This window comes from Tachyglossus aculeatus, chromosome 17, assembly GCF_015852505.1.
Source record: "Tachyglossus aculeatus isolate mTacAcu1 chromosome 17, mTacAcu1.pri, whole genome shotgun sequence".
NCBI classification, from domain to species: domain Eukaryota; kingdom Metazoa; phylum Chordata; class Mammalia; order Monotremata; family Tachyglossidae; genus Tachyglossus; species Tachyglossus aculeatus.
The window spans coordinates 3,031,373-3,052,846 of NC_052082.1; the positions used below are offsets into that span (position 1 = coordinate 3,031,373).

The window sequence follows — 21,474 nt, forward strand, 5'->3', positions numbered from 1 at the left end:
CACTGGGTGCAATGATTCAAAGTAAATATAAAAGCTTGGGAAAGTACACATCAAGAAGTGGACTACAAACTGGATTTACTCTATTGCTGTAGGTTAATTCTTGGTTGTCTTTGAATAAAATGCAACAGTATCATTTTCCCTGCATTTCTGAAGGCAGGAGAGAAGGTGCTGCAATATTTCAGGGTTGGGAGCAGTGGGGGCTGGTGGGATTGAGGGGAAGAAAAGGGAAGATAGGGCAGCAGGGTGGAAGGAAGCAGAAGATTATTGGGAAGTGTTCATAATAGCCCAAGCGTAAGCAAAAGATGGCCGGTGTTGAAAGTTGCTGCTCCATAAATAATTGTGGCTGGCTGCTAACTTGGGTTTTATTCAGTCTAATAACAAGCATTGCTCCAAGCATAATTGTGGAGGGTTGCAGACGCTGATTTCATTCAATTAAGTGGGTAACCTTTTTAAGGAACGGCTTGGGAGAATGCCAAGTATTTGAGTCAACTGAGTTTTAGAGGAAGTAAACTGAAATTTTGCCGGATCAGAGAACCTTTAGGGCGCAGTGCAGTTGTGTTCAGAGCCTTTTCATTCATTCGTTCATTCAATCGTATTTATTGAGTGCTTACTGTGTGCAGAGCACTGTACTAAGCGCTTGGGAAATACAATTTGGCAACATATTTCACCTTTCAGGTCCACATTTGATATACATAGCTAACGGGAGCAGTAGTTAAACAGCTAAATGATCTAGATGGACTTTTGGTTTGGCCTAAAATAGGAGAACTGGCAATCCGGCTTTCAGACGAATTACACCCGAAGGTAAGTAGTAATCAGTCGATCAATACGATTGAGTTGGAATGCAAATTCAAGGGACACGTGATCCCTGCTGCCATTATATTCCCCAAATCTTTTTGATGTGGGACACATTTAACCAATTTTCATGGGCATTTCAGAAATGAAATTCCTTGTGTGTTCCCAAATACTAGTGATCCCAAAGTACCTGCTAAATGTAGCTGGAATTTCTTAAGAAACTGTCTCTCATACTAGGTTGTAAGCTTCTTGAGGGCAGCGATAGTGTTTACTCACTCTCCCAAGTGCTTAGGACAGTGCTCTGCAAGCAGTAAGTGTACCATAAATACTATTACTGGCAGTAGTGAAGATGCATTAATATTATTAACCAATTCAGATATACATCTCGAAAGAAAACTAAAATGTTGAACTCAGTAATTTGAAACCAGTTCAGTAAAAAATAGGGGATTCTCAGTTTTTGATAGTAAATAGGACCTAGAGAAGTTTTTCCCACATTTTAAGAGCTTTTTCAAGTGCTTGGTACAGTACCCTGCACACTGTAAGTGCACAATAAATACCACTGATTTTTAAACTGTGGAATTTGAGTGTATAGTACATCCAGGATCAAAGGGAACAAACAATCTCCAGAATTTTTTAAATGAACATGTAATTTAATCATCTTGTTTTTTTAATAACTCTGGCAACATTTGCATTATTAACATGAAATTAAAACCATTGTAACATATTTTTGTGCCATAGTGGTGAAATTGAGGGTATCCTGCAAATGCTTTCCTTTTTTTATAACTAGGAAATGTGTTTTTATGAAGGTAAAGGGTCTCTCTACTCAGTGGAATTCCAATATAGGGTTATAGCCCACTATTCTAAATGTTTTTCTTAGAACCAAAATGGGCTTTATTTCTTCCCAGTGTTGATTAACTCCTGGAAAGTAAATTACATCCTTCTGGAGGCAGAGGCACTAAGGACCGCGAGTAGTAATGGGAAGAATGGTATTTAGTGAGTGCTCACTGGTTACAGTGGATAGCATTTTCTGCTTGGGAACGTAGAGTCGATCAATCAGTGAATGAGAGTTACTGAGCACTTACAGTGTGAGGAGCACTATACTAAGTGCTTGGGAGAGTACAGTGCCAACAATATTGGTAGGTATGTTCCCTGCCTGCAAGGAGCGGGGAACCAATGTGGTCTGGTGGAAAGAGCACAGGCCTGGGAATCACAGGACCTGGGTTCTAAATCCCGGCTCTGCCAGTTGCTTGCTGTGTGACCTTGGTCAAGTCAGTTAACTTCTCTGTGCCTCAGTTACATCATCTGTAAAGCAAGGATTACATCCTCTTCCCTCCAATTCAGACTATGAGCCCCATGTAGGACAGGGACTGTGTCCACTCTGATAAACTTGTATCTACCCCAGCATTTAGAACAATGCTTGACACATAGTAAGTATTTAAAAATTCCATTTAGAAAAAGGGAGCATAGAGTCTAAAAGGGGAGTTTAGAGGGGGAGGCAGAAGCAGGAGACGTGGTCCCTTCCCACAAGGCGCTTTTAAACTGGGGACCATTGATTGATTGTATTTATTGAGTGTCTGTTGAGTGCAGAGCATTGTAGCCAGTCAGTCAGTCTTATTTATTGAGTGCTTACTGTGTGCAAAACACTGTACTAAGCGCTTGGGAGAGTACGATACCACAAAAAACAGACACATTCCCTGCCCAAAATGAGCTTACGGCCTAGAGGGGGAAGTAGAAATTGATATAAATAAACTACAGCTAGGTACATAACTGCTGTGGGGCTGCGACAGGAGATGAATAAAGGGAGCAAGTCAGGGTGACCCAGAAGGAAGTGGGAGAAGAGGAAAGGAGGGCTTAGTCAGGGAACAGTACTGCTCTAAGCTCGTGGGCAAGGAATGTGTCTTTTATAGTAATAATATATTATTATTATATTGGTAATATAATACCAATTATATTGGTATACCAATACCAATTTGGTATTTGTTAAGCACTTACTATGTGCCAAGCACTGTTCTAAGCGCTGGGGTAGATACAAGGTAATCAGGTTGTCCCACGTGGGGCTCACAGTCTTCATCCCAATTTTACAGATGAGGGAACTGAGGCTCAGAGAAGTTAAGTGACTTTCCCAAGGTCACACAGCCGACAAGAGGCGGAGCCAGGATTTGAACCCATGACCTCTGACTCTGAAGCCCTGTGCTCTGTGTGATATTCTCCCAAGCGCTCAGTATAGTGCTCAGCATACAGTAAGTGTTCAATAAATAAGATTGACTGCCCGACTAGCTCCAGTAGGTCACTGCCGCAAAGCCACAATGAGGAGGTATTCAGTACAGCAAAAAGCAGCGTCATTATCGTCGCATATCAAGGAAGGGCTCTGCAGTGGATACACCCTTTGAATCATCCTGGGGAATGCACACTGATGGGTGTCGTCCTCCCACCTACATTTACACCCCTTCTTGTCCATTGGTTGCCAGTGTTTCCACTGGGCGTCCATCGGTCCTTGGTGCCATGCGTGTCCTTCTGTGGTTGGTTGGTCGGGTCGGGCTGTTCTGGCGCCTGCTCCTCTCCTCTAATCTGTAGGTGATGCTTCTTTTTCTATTGCTGGCCTCTGCCTCTTGTCACCATCCCTTCTTTGCTGCTGCCTTCAGTTTCAAGCAAACCCGTCTCTGCTACCACTCTCCTACCTTATGCTCCAAATCCACCCCCCTTATCTGGAATCTTGAGGGATTCTAGCAAACTCCCCTTGAGCCGCTGCATAGTCAATCAGTCAGTCGTATTTACTGAGCTCTTACTGTGAGTAGAGCACTGTACTATGAGTTTGGGAGAGTATAATATAGCAGTATAACTGGCACATTCCCTGCCCATAGTGAGCTTACAGTTTAGAGGGAGCTTACAGTCTGTTGCAAACTGCACAGCATTCCAAAGCATATAACTGCAAGCTCTGGTATTCATTAATTCAGTCGTATTTATTGAGCACTTACTGTGTGCAGAGCACTGTACTAAGCGCTTGGGAAGTACAAGTTGCTAACATATTCCCCCTTTTAGACTGTGAGCCCACTGTTGGGTAGGGACTGTCTCTATATGTTGCCAATTTGTACTTCCCAAGCACTTAGTACAGTGCTCTGCACATAGTAAGCGCTCAATAAATACGATTGATGATGATGATGATGAAGATATCTGGTAGTGCATACTCCTACATTCTCTTACATTTTAGTTCTGTTGTTATTTCTCTTGGTCCCCCTTTTTACACAGTATACAGATTCCAGCCTTATTGGTACATACTTCTAGTCCTGTAGACTGCAAGCTCATTGTGGGCAGGGAATGTGTCTGTTTTTGTATTGTACTGTCCCAAGCACTTAGTACAATGCTTTGCACACAGTAAGCACACAGTAAATACAATTGAATGAATGAATGAATGTGCATTCATCTGGTGGGGAGAGTATGGATGATCCTTGGCCTCAAAATGCATACAATCTAGCGGGAGAGGCAGATATTATATTGTAGATAGGATTAAGTGATAGGTGTATAAAAATATGTACATATATGCTACAAGAGTTTGTAATTTATCAGTTGTATTTTACTGAGTGCTTACTGTGTGAGAGCACTGTACGGAGCACTTGGGAGAGGAAAACAACAGAGTTGGTAGACATGTTCCCTGCTTACAGTGAGAAGCAGCAAGGCTTACTGGATGGAGCACAGGCCTAGGAATCAGAAGGACCTGGGTTCTAATCCCTGTTCCTCCCCTTGTCTGCTGTCTGATCTTGGGCAAGTCACTTCACTTCTCTGGGCCTCAGTTACCTAATCCATAAAATGGGGATTAAGATTGTGAGCCCCATCTGGGACAGAGACTGTGTCCAACTTGATTAGCTTGCATCTATCCCAGTGCTGGTACATAAAGAGCACTTAGCAAATACCAGACCAAAAAAAAAAAAAAGTTTAGATGGCACAGAAGTGCCGAACAGGTGTCTGGGTGAAATACAAGGAGGAGATTAAAATTAACTGGGGATATTTTCATGGAAGAGATGTGAATTTAGGAGGCCACTAAGTTTCAGGTCCAAGGTTTGACCATTTGTTTTAATAGGAGAGAACATCAGTGCATTTAGGTGCACTGGAACTTCATTGGTTTTTGGAGTCAGAATCATACCTGAAATTTTTAGGAAATTCAGGTCAGTGTAAGGAAGACAGAGTACAGATAAAGATACCGTTACTCTCTGGGTCATATTATCGTTACTTTTACTAAGCACTTCAGCCTAGCGGTCAAGGGCAAAAGTCAGTGTGGCAGGGATTTACAATATTTTGTCATTTTCTAGGACAGATGTACATGTGGCCAAAGCATCTGTGACCACGTGACTGCCTGGAAGGTCAGGGAGGTGAGAGCTTCAGAAGAAAAGGACTAGTCTCCAGGCTAGCACTTTAATAATAATAATAATAATAATAATAATAATAATAATAATAATAATGGTGGCATTTATTAAGCGCTTACTATGTGCAAAGCACTGTTCTAAGCACTGGGGGGATACAAGGTGATGAGGTTGTCCCACGTGGGGCTCACAGTCTTCATCCCCATTTTACAGATGAGGGAACTGAGGCACAGAGAAGTTAAGTGACTTGCCCAAAGTCACACAGCTGACAAGTGGCGGAGCCGGGATTTGAACCCGTGACCTCTGACTCCAAAGCCCGGCCTCTTTTCCACTGAGCCACGCTGCTTCACTTTAATAGCAGTATCAGTCACTTGTGTGCCACAGGGCACTTTACTTTCTAAGTTAAATGGAAGGCAAAAGAATAATAGCTACTTAAGTCACCATTTTCCCCTTTCTGCTGTCTAGATTTTGACGAGGGTATGGGGGGAGTGGAGGTATTGGTTTTTTTGGCCAAAAATTGAATATAAATTAGAGCTTTAAAACTGTGCTTTCCTTGAACAGTGATGGATTGCCAAAGGGGCTGGATCTCACAGACTTTGGGAGAAAGGCAGTAAAATGTGCCGTGAAGACCAGTCTGTTTCCGGTAAGTGGGAGATTCTGATGTGTAGTAAAATATTGGGAAAAGTTAGATTCAGTCCAAGAGTTTTGACCTTCAATGCAATTTCCTCTCAACTTAAATGAGATTAATTTTTTTGAAGATGGCTTTTGTGCCGCGTTTGGGTTTCTGACAGTCTCTTTGGTAGTGTTTGCAACAAACACAAGCATTGGTTCACTTTTCTTTAAAGCGACATATTCTTTTATTTAGGATGAAGTTTGGAATGGTTGTTGGTATTTTATTTTTATTTTATTTTTCTAGAATTTGAACACATTCTTTCAGCTGTATTTATTGAGCATTTACTGTGTGCAGAGCACTGTACTGATGCGTAAACCTTATTGTATTTCATAACAAGATGAGAAGTGTACCTTATTCCATCACAGAACTGTGATGATACTTTCCACTTAAGAATTGTTTTTGATCTAGACATCAAAATTTCACACTCTTGAGGAGAGAGTATTCAAGGCATTTTCATCTGAAAACCTGGAACTTGATCCTGCCCAGGTTTTTTTACGCTAGAGAAGCAGTGTGGCTTATTGGAAATGGCATGGACTTGGGAACCAGAGGATGTGGGTTCTAATCCTGGCTCTGCCACTTGTCTGCTTGTGACCTTGGGCAAGTCATTTAACTTCTTTGTGCCTCAGTTACCTCATCTGTAAAACGGGGATTAAGACTGTGAGCCCCACGTGGAACAACCTGATGACCTTGTAAGTACCCCAGCGCTTAGAACATTGCTTGGTACATAGTAAGTGCTTAACAAATACCATTATTACTATTATTATTATGAAAACATATAATTCCTATCGCTAATAACAAGATGAATTGTGAAATAATTAGGGACTTATCACTGCTCTTTAATAGTACAGTCTCTGAACAAAGCATCAATGAAATGTTAATTTGTCCCTGCTTCAGGATATTATTTGGATTGTATATTGTATTGTACTCCCTTGAGCTCTTATTACAAGGCTTCGCACACAGTAAATATTCAGTAAATACCATTGATTGATTGATTGAATAAAACCATTGTTATCTGTGACTTATAGTCATATCTCAAAACTCTGGACTTTCTCGGCCTATATTTACTCCCCATCTTTGCCAGCACTACGAAATGCTAATGCACTTTTGGTGATTTCTGAAAATAATGATGATAATAATAATAATAATAATAATGGTATTTGTTAAGCGCTTGCTATGTGCAAAGTACTGTTCTAAGCGCTGGGGAGGTTACAAGGTGATCAGGTTGTCCCACAGGGGGTTCACAGTTTTCATCCCCATTTTACAGATGAGGTAACTGAGGCACAGAGAAGTTAAGTGACTTGCCCAAAGTCACACAGTTGACAGTTGGCAGAGCTGGGATTTGAACCCATGACCTCTGACTCCAAAGCCCGTGCTCTTTCCACTGAGCCACACTGCCATTAAAATGTAACTTGTTGAAATCCAGTAGCCGTCTTGATGACCCAGGTACTGTTCAGCTGGCCATATAGAGTACTATCTTTCTTTACAAAAAGCTTTTTCTTTACATAGAGCCTTTGCAGGTATAACTTGATAAACCAGAAATTCAAGGTTTACAAGAAAATGCTCTTTAAATCTCTCTTAACTTTGGTCCCCATCCCCAGGGCGTATATGTATATAACTTTATATTCTACTACTTTCTCGTATCTATAATATATTTTTATATTTGTCTTCCCTGCTAGATTGTAAAATCCTTGAAGGCAGGGACTATTTCTACGAAGTCTTTTGAACTCTCCTGGGCACTCAGTACAGTGGTCTGCATAGAGTAGGCCCTCAGTTGATATTAGTGATTTATCTTCATTCAACATGACTTTGTTCAAAAATATTAATTCTGTTACGGGCAGTCACTCCCTTGAGGGCAGGCATCATTTCTACGTAATCTAATCCATTAATCTCTCCCAAATGACTAGTACAATGCTCTACACATAGTAAGGACTCAGAAAGTTCCACTGATGCATTTGATTTGATACACTGCAGTGTGGCTTAATGGAAAGAGCCTGTGGTTTGGAGTCAGAGGTCATGGGTTCGAGTCCCGGTTCTGCCACTTGTCAGCTGGGTGACTTTGGGCAAGTCACTTAACTTCTCTGTGCCTCAGTTACCTCATCTGTAAAATGGGGACTAAGACTGTGAACCCCATGTGGGACAACCTGATAACCTTGTATCTACCCCAGTGCTTAGAACAGTGCTTTGCACATAGTAAGCATGTAAAAAATACTCTTATTATTATTATTATTATTATTATTATTATTACACTGCGCTAGTCCTGCTCTGATTTGAGGTGCTTGTTGGGGACCTGAGATAGAATTCATTAGGAGCAGACTGCCTGTTCTGGTATGATGTTGGTTTTCAAATAATAAAAAAAGAAACCCCTCCATATAGGGGTGTCTGATTACACCCTTTTGTTCTCTCCGTAAAATATCTCTAGCTGAAAGTATCTTTATTTCTCTATCTTCCCCTTCCACGCTTGAATGTAAGCTCCTGGAGGACAGGATCATGCCTACTAATTCTGTTGCACTTTTCCAGGTGATTAGTTAAGTGCTGTGCACACATTAGTCACTATGTTGATTGATGGCCATAATTCAGTGAATTGCATTTAGTGAGCTTTCAATAAATTCATCTACTAATACGTATTGTTAGAGCCATGGAGTTGTCTATCAGGATATATATACACACACACACTTATGTGTGTACATATATATATATATATATATATATGTTTATAATATATATTGAAAATATAGTAATATGAGTAGAATATCAAACTAATTAATAATCAAAGTGATTGATACGGCTTTAGTCCTAAAAGGCCTGTGGTAGATATTGTGCTCCTAAATCTATCTGCCCTGTAGGTTCTTTTGTCTTTTCTATACACAGCAGTGTGAGTGAGTGACTAAAGAAAAAGCCGTCAATCAAATAAAAGATTTAAAAGAATATAATTTTCTCTCCATCCATGAGCTAGCATTGCCACTGCTCCATTAGGAGGTGATTCTGACCTCACGTGAGTAACAATTTTCCTTTGCTCACAGTGCATTTCAATTCTTCACCCCAGGTTTAATCCCATTTCCCTTCTCTGTGTTGATCAATTCTCATTCAACATTCAGCACTCTTTCGAAAATTCCTATTCGGTTTGGAATTGTTTTAGGTAAACTCGTCGTTTTCGGTAATGGTATTATCCTTCCTTTTTCTGGATGATAAACATCTTGAATGTTCATCTAGGGACCGGAAATGTGTCCAGCCTGAATATCTTATATGTACCCCAGTGCTTAGTACAATGTTTGGCATGCATTCATTCAATTGTATTTATTGAGCACTTACTGTGTGTAGAGCACTGTACTAAGCACTTACATAGTAAGTGCTCAGCAAGTGCTTTTATAAATTCCATTATAGTAGAGGTGTAGTGTACCTGTCTAATAACAACAAAATGAAAACAAAGGAAGCATCTCCCTTTCATTTATTATTGGCAAGATTTCCCTAATTGTATTTTCAAAAGACAGACAGCCAATAAATTAAATTATTGAATGAATCACTCAAGAAATGGGGTAGCCCTACCAATGGTCTGGTGGGAATCTGTCCTGCGTTCTAGTCTGGTTTTGTCTGCAGCTGGGTAACATGCGGAGACCATTCATCATCATCAATCGTATTTATTGAGCACTTACTATGTGCAGAGCACTGTACTAAGCGCTTCATTCATTCCATTGATTGAATGAATCATACCATACCATCGTACCATTCATTCATTCAGTTGTATTTATTGACCGCTTAGTTTGTGCAGAGCACTGTACTAAGCATATGGGAAAGTACAATACAACAGTAAACATGTGCTGTGCAAAGGACTGCATTCCTGCCTGCCTCTTCATTGCACTTTCTTATCCAATCAATCAGTGATATTTATTGAGTGGTATTTATTGAGACAGTGTGAGGAATGCTGTGGAATCACTACCACTAGAACCATACTGATGTTGCCAACTTGTACTTCCCAAGCGCTTAGTACAGTGCTCTGCACACAGTAAGCGCTCAATAAATACGATTGATGATGATGATGATGATGTCATATATCTCTAGATCTTTCCCTGTTCCTAATTCCTGATTTTGCCAACCATGGAATCAAGAACATGATGAATGAAAATTGGGTGTTTTGTACCATCTGTTCTAATTCTCCAACACCGAAAGACATTTCTTTGAAGCGTGTTGTTGGGAGGAAAGCAACAAATTTTGATCAACTCTTGACTTATCCTGTGTAGTAAGGTTTTTATGAACTGCAGAATTAGTGATAGTTCATCTGCAGTTCCTTAAGTATTCAGGGAGTGACATGTTTAATTAAAAATTCCTGTTAAGTAGAACGAAATGGATTCTTGTTGTTACCTTAGTATTTAGTCAATGAAATGAATCGATAGTTTGACCCCCTAGGGGAGAACATCCGATGACAGACACTGCTACAACTTCTCTCTCCTCTTGGTTCACTTCACTAGTAATAGGAACTCTCTCTTCCAGGACTAAACTGTGTTCGACTCTCCCCAGGTGTGATGTGAACATTCATTCTCATTTTTCTCGTTTCCTTTGTGAGCTTTTTATCTCAAGAAGGAAATTGAGAACAATAACCTTCTCAGTCAGTCAATCAATTGTATTTATCGAGCATTTAATGCGTATACACCACTGTCCTGCGCGCTTGGGAGAACACAAAGAGTATAGTTGCTAATCAACCAGTGGTACTGATTGAGCACTTACTGTGTGCTGAGCTCTGTACTAAGCACTTGGGGGACAGTACAGTTCAATAGTGCTGGTAAGCAGTGGTATTTTAGGGAGTGCTTACTGTGTGCAGAGCACTGTACTCAGTGCTTGGGAGAGAACAATCCAACAGACACTTTGACCCATAGAAACATTGCCTGCCCACAGTGAGCTTACAGAATAGAGGGGGAGACATGTCAAATTCAATTATGGATATTCACGTAAGTGCTGTGGGGCTGAGGGTGGGGTGAATATCAAATGCTTTAAGGGTACAGGTCCAAGTGCAGAGACAGTGCAGAAGGGAGAGGGAGTCTAGAAAAAGAGGGCTTAGTTGGGGACCTGACCTCAAAAAACTTACAGTCTAATAATAATAATAATGATGGCATTTATTAAGTGCTTACTATGTGCAAAGCACTGTTCTAAGCACTGGGGAGTCTACAAGGTGATCAGGTTGTCCCATGTGGGGCTCACTCTTAATCCCCATTCTACAGATGAGGTAATTGAGACACAGAGAAGCTAAGTGACTTGCCCAAAGTCACACAGCTGACAAGTGGTGGAGCCGGGATTTGAACCAGTGACCTCTGACTCCAAAGCCTGTGCTCTTTCCACTGAGCCACGCTGCTTCCCCTAGTGAGGGATGCAGACGTATGTTGCTGATTTGTACTTTCCAAGCTTTTAGTACAGTGCTCTGCACACAGTAAGCGCTCAATAAATACGATTGAATGAATGAATGAATCAGAATAAATTAGTGGTAGGACAAGCTCCAGATACAAGGCTATGTACATAAGGATTGTGAGACTGCAAAGTGCTCAGTCAGTGCAGACCCGAATGCATAACCTTGGTTTGGGGTGCCTGAATATTGGGTTCATGAGGAACTCAGGCATAAATAATACATTTCAGTTTGCACAGACTTTGTGGCAGCTTAGTAATATGGGTACTATACAGAGCCTTCGGGAAGGTACAGTGTAACACAATTGGTAGACGAGTTCCCTGTCCACAGTGAGTTTTAGAGTCTCAAAGAGCAGACAGATAAGTGATAAAAATCTTTCCACATGGTGTGTTTTCTTTAAAAAAAATTTTTGTCTTAAGGAGTAGAATGTATTTAATGCAATCTCTTCTGTTACTTTTCTTAAACCTGTTACTAAATGAAATATGCCTTTTTGCCCCCCCCATCAATCAGTCAGTGGTGTTTGCTGAGTGTCTACTGCATGCAGAGCACTGTAGTAACCGCTTGGGAGAGTAAGGCAAAAAAAATTAATAATGGCATTTATTAAGCGCTTACTATGTGCAAAGCACTGTTCTAAGCACTGGTTAAGACATGGTTTCTGCCCTCCTGGGGCATATTGTCTGATAGAGAAGATGAGCAGAATTCAATTCTCTATGAACAGGGGGAATAAAAAGAAGAATAAGGATATAGCAGGTAGTAGCACAAATATGTTAGGATGAATTAGCTGAATAAATAATTGAATTCATTCATTCATTCAGTTGTATTTATTGAGCGCTTACTGTGTGCAGAGCACTGTACTAAGCGCTTGGGAAGTACAAGTTGGCAACATATAGAGACGGTCCCTACCCAACAACGGGCTCACAGTTTAGAAGGGGGAGTACTAGAATTGAATGTACATATGTGTATTGTACATATACATATATTATACATATATAATGCATATATATATAATATGCATCTTTATATACATGTATATAAGTGCTGAGGAAGGGTATAACTATTTGTGCTTTTGAAATGTGATAAACACATTTTCAGAGTAGGCTATCAACACAGTGGACTGTAAATTGGGTTAGATCCCTTAGCGTACAAGAAGCATACAATTAAACCAAAATGATACTTTTTCAGACCTAATTTAGGCCAACTTCACATTCACTCTAATTGTAGATATGCCTGCTGTTTAATTATTCTAAACGGAATGTAAGTAGTGCGTCAGTGTGTCTAGGAATAGGAGAATCAATAATGGCTTAAAATTCCTTTCAAGGACTTTCAAATACAATTGTTCTTAGAAAATGGAGAGAAATATTGTAGGAGACCTCTAGGAATATGTGCAAATTCGTTTCTCATTAGAAAACACAGATTCTCATGTTTTTTTTTAATTGCCTGAAGAGCAAATAGGTAAGTTCTGTTTTGCTAAATTGATAGAAGGTGTGCAATTGTAATTCCTTTTTTAGTCAATCCTGTAAACCCTTGGCATACAGTGAGAAACAGCGTGGCTCAATGGAAAGAACCCAGGCTTGGGAGTCAGAGGTCATGGGTTTTAATCCCAGCTCCACCACTTGTCAGCTGTGTGACTTCGGGCAAGTCACTTCACTTCCCTGTGCCTCAGTTATCTCATCTCTAAAATGGGGATTAAGACTGTGAGCCCCCCGTGGGACAACCTGATCACCTTGTAACCTCCCCAGTGCTTAGAACAGTTCTTTGCACATAGTAAGCGCTTAATAAATGCCATCATCATCATCATTATTATTATTATTCTCTATGCCTTAGTTCTCTTATCTGTAAAATGGGGATGAAGACTGTGAGCCTCACATGGGACAACTTGATGACCTTCTATCTACCCCAGCGCTTAGAACAGTGAGTGGCACATAGTAAGCGTTTAACAAGTACCATAATTATTAATTATTACAGAACCACAATAAACAGACACATTCCCTGCCCACAATGAGCTTACAGTCTAGAGGAGGAGGGAGACATTAATATACTTAAGTGAGTAGGAGGAGTGAAAGTGCTGACTTTGGAATTAGGAGCTGTAACAGTGATCCCAAATGGTGTCCTTCTAGCTTGTTAATTGTTCAAAGCCTGCCCTCTTTCAGAACTCTCCACCTTCTCCCCCTCAAGTCCCCTGCCCCTTCCTTGAGCTCTCTGCCCCCATTTGAAATGAAAAATTAGCACGTATCATCATGCTTGTTTCGCTTGTTTCTCCCCGTTTCTCAGTCTGCAGTTACATCACTCCCCTGGGCATTTCACTAGTTTTCCCCGCCGTTCTGCATCTCTTCGTTACAGCACTCCTCTAGCTCTTTCAAACCTTCGTCTTTTAAGCCAGGTAGCTGCCGCTTCGGGCGGATAACTGAATGTCACAGTCCGTTCATCCTGTAACTATTCCAGCCCTAAGCATAGAGTAATAAGCACTTAAACAATACTGTGATTATAATGATCGTTATTGTTATATTCCTCCACATATTTGCTCTGTGATTTTTGAAGGCCATTGTAAGGCTACTCAGAAGACAGCCACAAATTTAGATTTCTTTTTCCATGCTGAAGGTTAGAATGAATGACGCAAAATGCTAGAGAGCTGTGAAACAACTCTCTTCGATGTATGCCTGATGGCATATGCAAGAGCTCTGTGGAAAAGATGCTGGTTCAGAGTTTGATGATTGTGTGGGGTTGTTCCCCCCGCCACCCAAAAAAAAAATTAGTGTAATTAGCCCAAGATTCAAGGCAGGAAGGAACGCAGAACTGCTATTCCTTTCCTGGATTTTCTCTGCTGAAAGGCAGCTGCTTCCCAGGGCTTTGAAATTTCTGACAGATCACTCAATGCTTTGTGCATTAGGTTATTCAGATACCGCATTCATGGCTAGCCCGGATTTACTGCGTCACTGATTTTTCTCAGAACTGAAGTTAGAGAAGGAAATAGCACGTCCCTGGAAGAGGACTTTTTGACTAATGAAATGCTGAACTTTTAGATTCCACGAGTCTGAATATGCAATGCTTGGAAATGATAGAGTGACTTGGTTCTTGTGGATGTAATTTCTCATCAGCTGCTTCAATTTCATATGTTTTAAGTGCTTCTTGTTTTATCCTGGTTCTTCCTTTGACTTTCACTATATGTTAAAAAAAAAGTCTATCTTTCCCTTAAAATTGTAAGTCCCTTGAGTAAACAGATGTGTGCCTTCCAGTGCTTAGAATAGTGTTTGGCACATAGTAAGCACTTAATAAATACCATCATTATTATTATTCCTGTTATTGTCCCCTTCCAAGCGCTTAGTACAGCGACCAGCACTGTGCTCAAGAAATACCCTTGTCTCTTCCATTGATGTGTAAGCTCCCTGTGGGCAGGGAATGTGTCTTATACCTCTATTGTATCGTCCCACATGCTCAGTACAATGCATGCTCCCAGCTGGTGCTCAATAAATACCATTACTACTACTACACTGATTGGAGTAGCTTTCTCCCGACCAGATCGTAAACTCCTTGAGAGCAGGAGTCATGGTGCTTAGTACTGGGTTCTGCTCACGATCAGTACTCAGTAAATGCCATCGATTGATTCACTGAGCACCTTTTGAATGTAGAGCTCTGGACTAAATGCTTGGGAAAGCACAACGCCTTCCCGGTTTTCAGGTTGTTCATGGCGTGTGACCTATTGCTACAGTTCCTTCTCTTCCACCTGGATTTTCAACTACTGTAGCTGCTATTTACCATCAGGTAATTGGAGATTGAATGATGCCTTTGCTTATCTAAATATCCCTCAGGATACGCCACGGTGGAAAAAGCAAGGAGGTTTATTTTTCAGACAGAGTAATGAAATGAAGAATATACAAGGTACTTTGAAGTTGAACCCAATACAAACATTTAAAATTGCGGCTTTCTTAGCAGGCATATTTCTGAATAACCCAAATTCCCTATTTAATAGTAAGGAAATGCATTCATGCTCAAGCTGGATCGTTTGACTGTGGTATCAAATAACATGAAATGATCTGATTGTAGATATTTTTATAGCTGTGATCTCGAATGAGCAATTTATGTGGGTTGGATCTGCCACCCCAGTGATATTGAGATTAACCAATCAACTGTGTTTATTGAGCACTTACTATGTGCAGAGCTGCATATTAAACACTCGGAAGAGGACAATATAACAGTTGGTAGAACGTTCCCTTCACACAGGATCCTACTGGCTCTTTGTGATGTGCAATGAATAGAAATGTTTTGAGGGTGAACTGTAAAAAAAAAGAAAATCCTGTAGGAAACAGTTATCAAAATTCTACAAATTATTGATAGGCTTTACTAATATTTTTCTATTAAGCCCCACTCCCCTATTAAAAAGAGTACTACTAGGGTCCATTCTCAATAGTAGTAGTAATAATGTTTAATAAGCACTTTTTTGTGCAAAGCACTGTATTAAGCACTGGGTGAGAATATACTCAGATGGGCAATAGAAGAAAGAGTTAAGAAATAATTAGCAGGTCTTTATTCTCTAAGGAAATATTTTGTATCCTTGAAGAACTGATGGGTTAGTTAAAAAATATCTGTCTAGTGTGGATAATTCTAAATTTTGGTCAGAGTTCCTCTTCCTGTTTTTCACTGCTTTCTGTTCCCCCTTTAGGATAACTATGGGTTGAGATACTTCAGGATTTTCTTTGTTAGGTGAAATAATCAAGCTTATTCTGGAGTTATATAAAGAGACAGCCTTTATGATAATATATGTAGTTGTATGACTTTCTGCTTTTTTCTGCTGTAATAAGCAGAAAAATTCCATTCTCATCTAATTTGCCAAACCCATTTATAGAGGCAACTGATTTGACCTTCAATGTTGACACAGGCTTCAGAGCCTTTCTAAAATTCCACCTTCTCCTACACACCTCCCCAGCTAATTATCAAGACCTTACCCATCATCCCCACTGATTTTTATATGCATATCAATCAAACGATCGATGGTATTTATTGAGTGCTTACTATTTATAAAGCACTGTACTAAATGCTTGGGAGAGTAGAATACAACAGAGTTGGTAGATGCGTCCCCTGCCCACAATGAGCTCACAGTGTAAAGGGGGAGATGGGCATTAATAGAAATAAATAATTTATAAAATATAATTTGTAGATATACTCATAAGTGCTGTGGGACTAAGGGTGAGGGGATTACTAAATGCCCAAAGGCCTCAGGTCCAAGTGCCTATTTGATATCACTATATTTGTCTTCTCTGTCAGAGTGTAAGTTCCTAGTAGGCCTTGTATTTCTGTTTTCCCTAAAGAGCCTATGCCACAGCGAACTCTAAATTCTACTGGAACTCTTGCAGGCTGTCATGATTCCTCTGTGATTGAAATTGTTATAGATCTGAAAGTTAGGTCCCCCAAAGTAGTGGATTGGACAGTTTACAGCTGTAGATGAACTTGCCCCGATGGCTAATTTTGCTGCATATACAGAATACAAGTCCTGTCCCCAGACTAAATCAATTTAGATGACCATCCCCACCACTGCCTTCCTCCCACACCTAAAATCTGATGCTTTCAGGTGGAAAAATAATTGTTCTTAGCCCCAGTTTTAAAGTAATTGTAAAGAGGTGTCCAGTGTTGCTGTTTGCATTTTTGTTCAAAAAGTCAGATGTGACTGCTATGATTTGGTTTGCCCATCAAAGCCCACAGTGCTCTCTTCACACCTTTCATTGCCTGGCTCATCAGGCCTCGGTTATCCAACCAAATTGTCACAGAGAGCGCTCTTATTGCCCATGGGGGGACCTTCCCAGGCCAATCCAGGATACATTCCCGGTGTTCCCATTTTTTACCTCCTCTCTCAGGCCAACACAGGCCCCTGTACACACACCCAACACACACTCAGTCTCGTTCTCTCACCTCCTGGTGCCTCTCGCATTCCTTTCGGCTTCTTGCTCCGGTGTTTCGGTCACTTGCCTGCACCTGTGACAGGCTGGATTGAAGGGCTGGCGCTTGAAAGCCGGGAAGAGGGGTGTAATAGATTGGTGAGCAACAGGGCAAAAAAAGAATGAGTGGTAGTAATCATGATCGTCGAAACCAACTCTTAAGGGTGGGGTGATGGGGTTGGCTGGGGAGGGTGAGGGTGGGCCCTACTCTGATGGGGCAAGAGTTCAAGTGGCCACTGGGCCAGAAAGACACCACTTTGGATCTTTGCAGGCCCGAGAAGCATGCTGAGAGGCAGTGTGGCTTAGTGGAAAGAGCAAGGGCTTGGGAGTCAGAGGTTGTGGGTTCTAATCCTGGTTCTGCCACTTGTCATCTGTGTGACTTTGGGCAAATCAATTAACTTCTCTGTGCCTCAGTTCCCTCATCTGTAAAATGAGGATTAAGAGTGTGAGCCCCACCTGGGACAACCTGATAACCTTGTATCTCCCCCAGTGCTTAGAACAGTGCTAGGCACATAGTAGGAGCTTGACAAATACCATCATTGTTATTATCATTTGGAACTGCTTAGATTTTCTCTGCGGTGTGGGGTGATTAGTTCAGATAAGGCAATTGGGGAGATTGTCCTCATGAGGTTAGCTTAGTTTGGTGTTCTGCACACAGTAAGTATTCAATAAATACCATTGAGAGGTTGATTGATTGATTCGTGGAGCTAGCTTGACTTCAGAGAGCCTAGGAAGGGCCTGAGAGGAGCATCCGAAATTGACAGATTGATGAAAGGCGAACTCCAGTGGCAGTAAGAGACTGGAGTGTAATCAATCCATCAATGGGTATTTATTAAGTGCTTACTGTGAGCGGCACTTAACTGAGCACTTGGGAGAATACAGTACAGTAGAGCTGGTAGACATGATACCTGCACACAAGGAGCTGGAGCAAAGGGAATTCTCTGATGACTGGCTACTTTTCGACACATATAGTGAAGTGGAAAATTGGCACAAACTGCTGAATAAAGTGTTGTAGCAGCAGAAGATTTTGCAAATCCCTGATGAGTTGTGCTATCCCATTCATGCACTCTTTGTAATTATTTATATAAGAGCCCTTGCTGGGCCAAACCTTGTCCTAGATGTGGGGGAAGGGGAGTAAAGTAACACAATGAGCAGATCTTGTCCCTGCCAGTGAGAGGGCTGCACTCTAAGTAGGGCAAGGCAATGCTTAGAAAAATTCCAAATCTCCCGTAATAATACTATTGCTAATGGCAGTTTGAAGAGGTGGGAGAACAGCTATTGCTTTCCCATTGAATAATAGTAATTTGAGTTTCTGTAAAATGCTTGCTCTATTCCAAGCACTGTGTTAAGCACTGGGTAAGATACAAGATAATCAGGACGGACATAGCCCCTGTGCCATGTGGAACTCAAAGTCTAAATTGGAGGGGGAACAGAAATGTAATCCCCATTCTATAGATGAGAAACTGAGGCACAGAGAAGTAGTAGAGAAGCAGCATGGCTCAGTGGAAAGAGCAAGGGCTTTGGAGTCAGAGGTCATGGGTTCATCATGGGTTCAAATCCCGGCTCCGACAATTGTCAGCTGTGTGACTTTGGGCAAGTCACTTAATCAATCAATCGTATTTATTGAGCGCTTACTGTGTGCAGAGCACTGTACTAAGCGCTTAGCACTGTACTAAGTCACTTAACTTCTCTGTGCCTCAGTTACCTCATCTGTAAAATGAGGATTAAGACTGTGAGCCCCCTGTGGGACAACCTGATCACCTGTAACCTCCGCAGCACTTAGAACAGTGCTTTGCACATAGTAAGCGCTTAATAAATACCATTATTATGTTATTAGTATGCCTAAGGTCACACACACAGCAGACCAGTGGCTGAGCAGGCATTAGAACCCAGGCCCTGTGATTCCCAGATCTGTGTTCTTTCCACTAGGCCAAATTACTTCTCTTCTGATAAAGTTCATGATTACAGAAAAAACCGAGAACTTTAGTGTTTAAAATTTTCGACAACATTCACAAAGCAGATTAGAAGTTGTGAAGTTAGTTTCCTCCGTTTGCTTCTGTGGACTCCAGTCTTCTTCCTGTTGTCCCTGCCAGGCTCTTGGCTAATGAATGACATTAATGAATGAATGAATGAATGAATGAATGACATTAGAGAAGCAGCGAGGCTCAGTGGAAAGAGCCCGGGCTTTGGAGTCAGAGGTCATGGGTTCGAATCCCGACTCCGCCACATGTCTGCTGTGTGATCTTGGGCAACTCACTTCACTTCTCTGGGCCTCAGTGACCTCATCTGTAAAAGGGGGATTAAGACTGTGAGCCTCACATGGGACAACCTGATCAGCCTGTATCCTCCCCAGCGCTTAGAACAGTGCTTTGCACATAGTAAGCGCTTAACAAATGCTGATTTTAAATTTTCTCTCTATCCTCAGTCCTGCAGATCAGGCAAAGAAATACATCCCATCTTAGTGGCTTGGGGAATGGCCCAGCTATCTAGAAAGCAGCTTGTCCTCTTTAAAAAAAAAAAAGGAGAGTCTTGGCTTTTGGCTTCAAGCCGCTCCATCTGTGTACTCCTTTTTGCTTATCTGCTCTCTGCTCCCACTCCACCCCAGCTTCTACTTACTGGGCTTTGTTCTCATCTCTTCTCTCTAACTTTTTTCTTTTAAATGTATTTTGTTAAAGGCATACTATGTGTCAAACACTATTCTGAGATCTGAGAATAGAATAGACTAGAGAAGCAGCGTGGCTCAGTGGAAAGAGTCTGGACTTGGGAGGCAGAGATCATGGGTTCTAATCCTGACTCCGCCACATAATAATAATAATAATAATAGCATTTATTAAGCGCTTACTATGTGCAGAGCACTGTTCTAAGCGCTGGGGAATTTACAAGGTGATCCGGTTGTCCCCCGTGGGGCTCACAGTGTTAATCCCCATTTTACAGATGAGGGAACTGAGGCCCAGAGAAGTTAAGCGACTTGCCCAAAGTCACACAGCTGACGAGTGGCGGAGGCGGGATTTGAACCCATGACCTCTGACTCCAAATGTCAGAGGTCATGCTGATGACACATGACCTTGACCATGACAAATGACACATGTCTGCTGCGTGACCTTGGGCAAGTCATTTAACTTCTCTGAGCCTTAGTTACCTCATCTGTAAAATGGTGATGAAGACTGTTAGCCCCACGTGGGATAACCTGATCTCCTTGTATCCCCCCCCAGTGCTTAGAACAGGGCTTCACACATAGTAAGCGCTTAACAAATGCCATCATTGTTTAATAATAATAATAATGGTGGCATTTATTATTTGAGGTAAAAGTACAAATTAATTAGGTAGGACACAGACCAGTCATCCATGGGGCTCACAGTCTAAGTAGGAGGGATAACAGGTATTTAATCCCCATTTTATGGTTGTGGAAATTGAGACCTAGTGAAGTGACTTGCCTAAAGTCACACAGCAAACAAGTGACAAAACTGAGATTAGAACCCAGATTCTCTGACTCCCGGGCCTGTGCTCTTTCCTCTAGAATACACTGCCTCTTCCTCATGTACTTCGTCTTTCCTGGAACCCCTACCTCTCTCCACTTTCAGAGCTTCCTTTGAAGCCTTTCACCAGTTAATATTCCTGCTCCCTAAGTGATATCTCACAACTACCACTTCAGCTCTTCTGAACCAGCCATGGCCATATTCCACTCACACCCTCCCGTAGCTTTTCAGGACATATTGCCATACCCTCCTATTTTTTTATGGTATTTGTTAAGTGCTTACTATGTGACAAGCACTGTTCTAAGCGTTGGGGTCGATACAAGCTAATCATGTTGTCCCACATGGGGCTCACAGTCTTCATCCCCATTTTACAGATGAGGTAACTGAGGCACAGAGAAGTTAAGTGACTTGCCCAAAGTCACACAGCTGACAAGTGGCAGAGCCGGGATTAGAACCCTTGACCTCTGACTCCCAAGCCCGGGCTCCTTCCACTGAGCCACGCTGCTTCTCTATTTAAACACCTAACTCTAGTTCCCCTTTTTCTGTACAACTTTTTTCTTTATATTGAAGACATTTTTCTTTGTATTGTTTTGAGTCTATCTCCCCAACTAGACTCTAAGTTCCTCCAGAACAGAGTACGTAGAGAAACTTAACGTCTCTGTGCCTGAGTTACCTCATCTGTAAAATGAGATTAAGATTGGGACCCCTATGTGGAACAGGGCCTGTATCCAACCTGATTAGCTTGTATGTCCCCCAGTGCTAAGTGCCATGCACATAGTAAGTGCTTAACAGATAATGATAATAATAATAATTATTATATTTGTTAAGCGCTTACTATGTGCAAAGCACTGTTCTAAGCACT

The 21,474-nt window shown here is 41.4% G+C and overlaps 1 protein-coding gene across 16 annotated transcripts in view; it reads left to right on the forward strand.

Annotated features, from left to right (window-relative positions):
* The window catches only part of ADGRL3 (adhesion G protein-coupled receptor L3), a 694,363-nt gene that overhangs the window by 74,855 nt on the left and 598,034 nt on the right, over positions 1-21,474 (forward strand). Inside the window, exon 1 of one of the 16 annotated variants that reach the window (XM_038759780.1) lies at positions 5,712-5,790. The exons of the other annotated variants lie outside the window; for them this stretch is intronic. The gene's annotated coding sequence lies outside the window, so the exon portion shown is untranslated. Of the gene's footprint in view, positions 1-5,711; positions 5,791-21,474 lie in introns of those variants that run through there. 16 annotated transcript variants of the gene reach the window in all.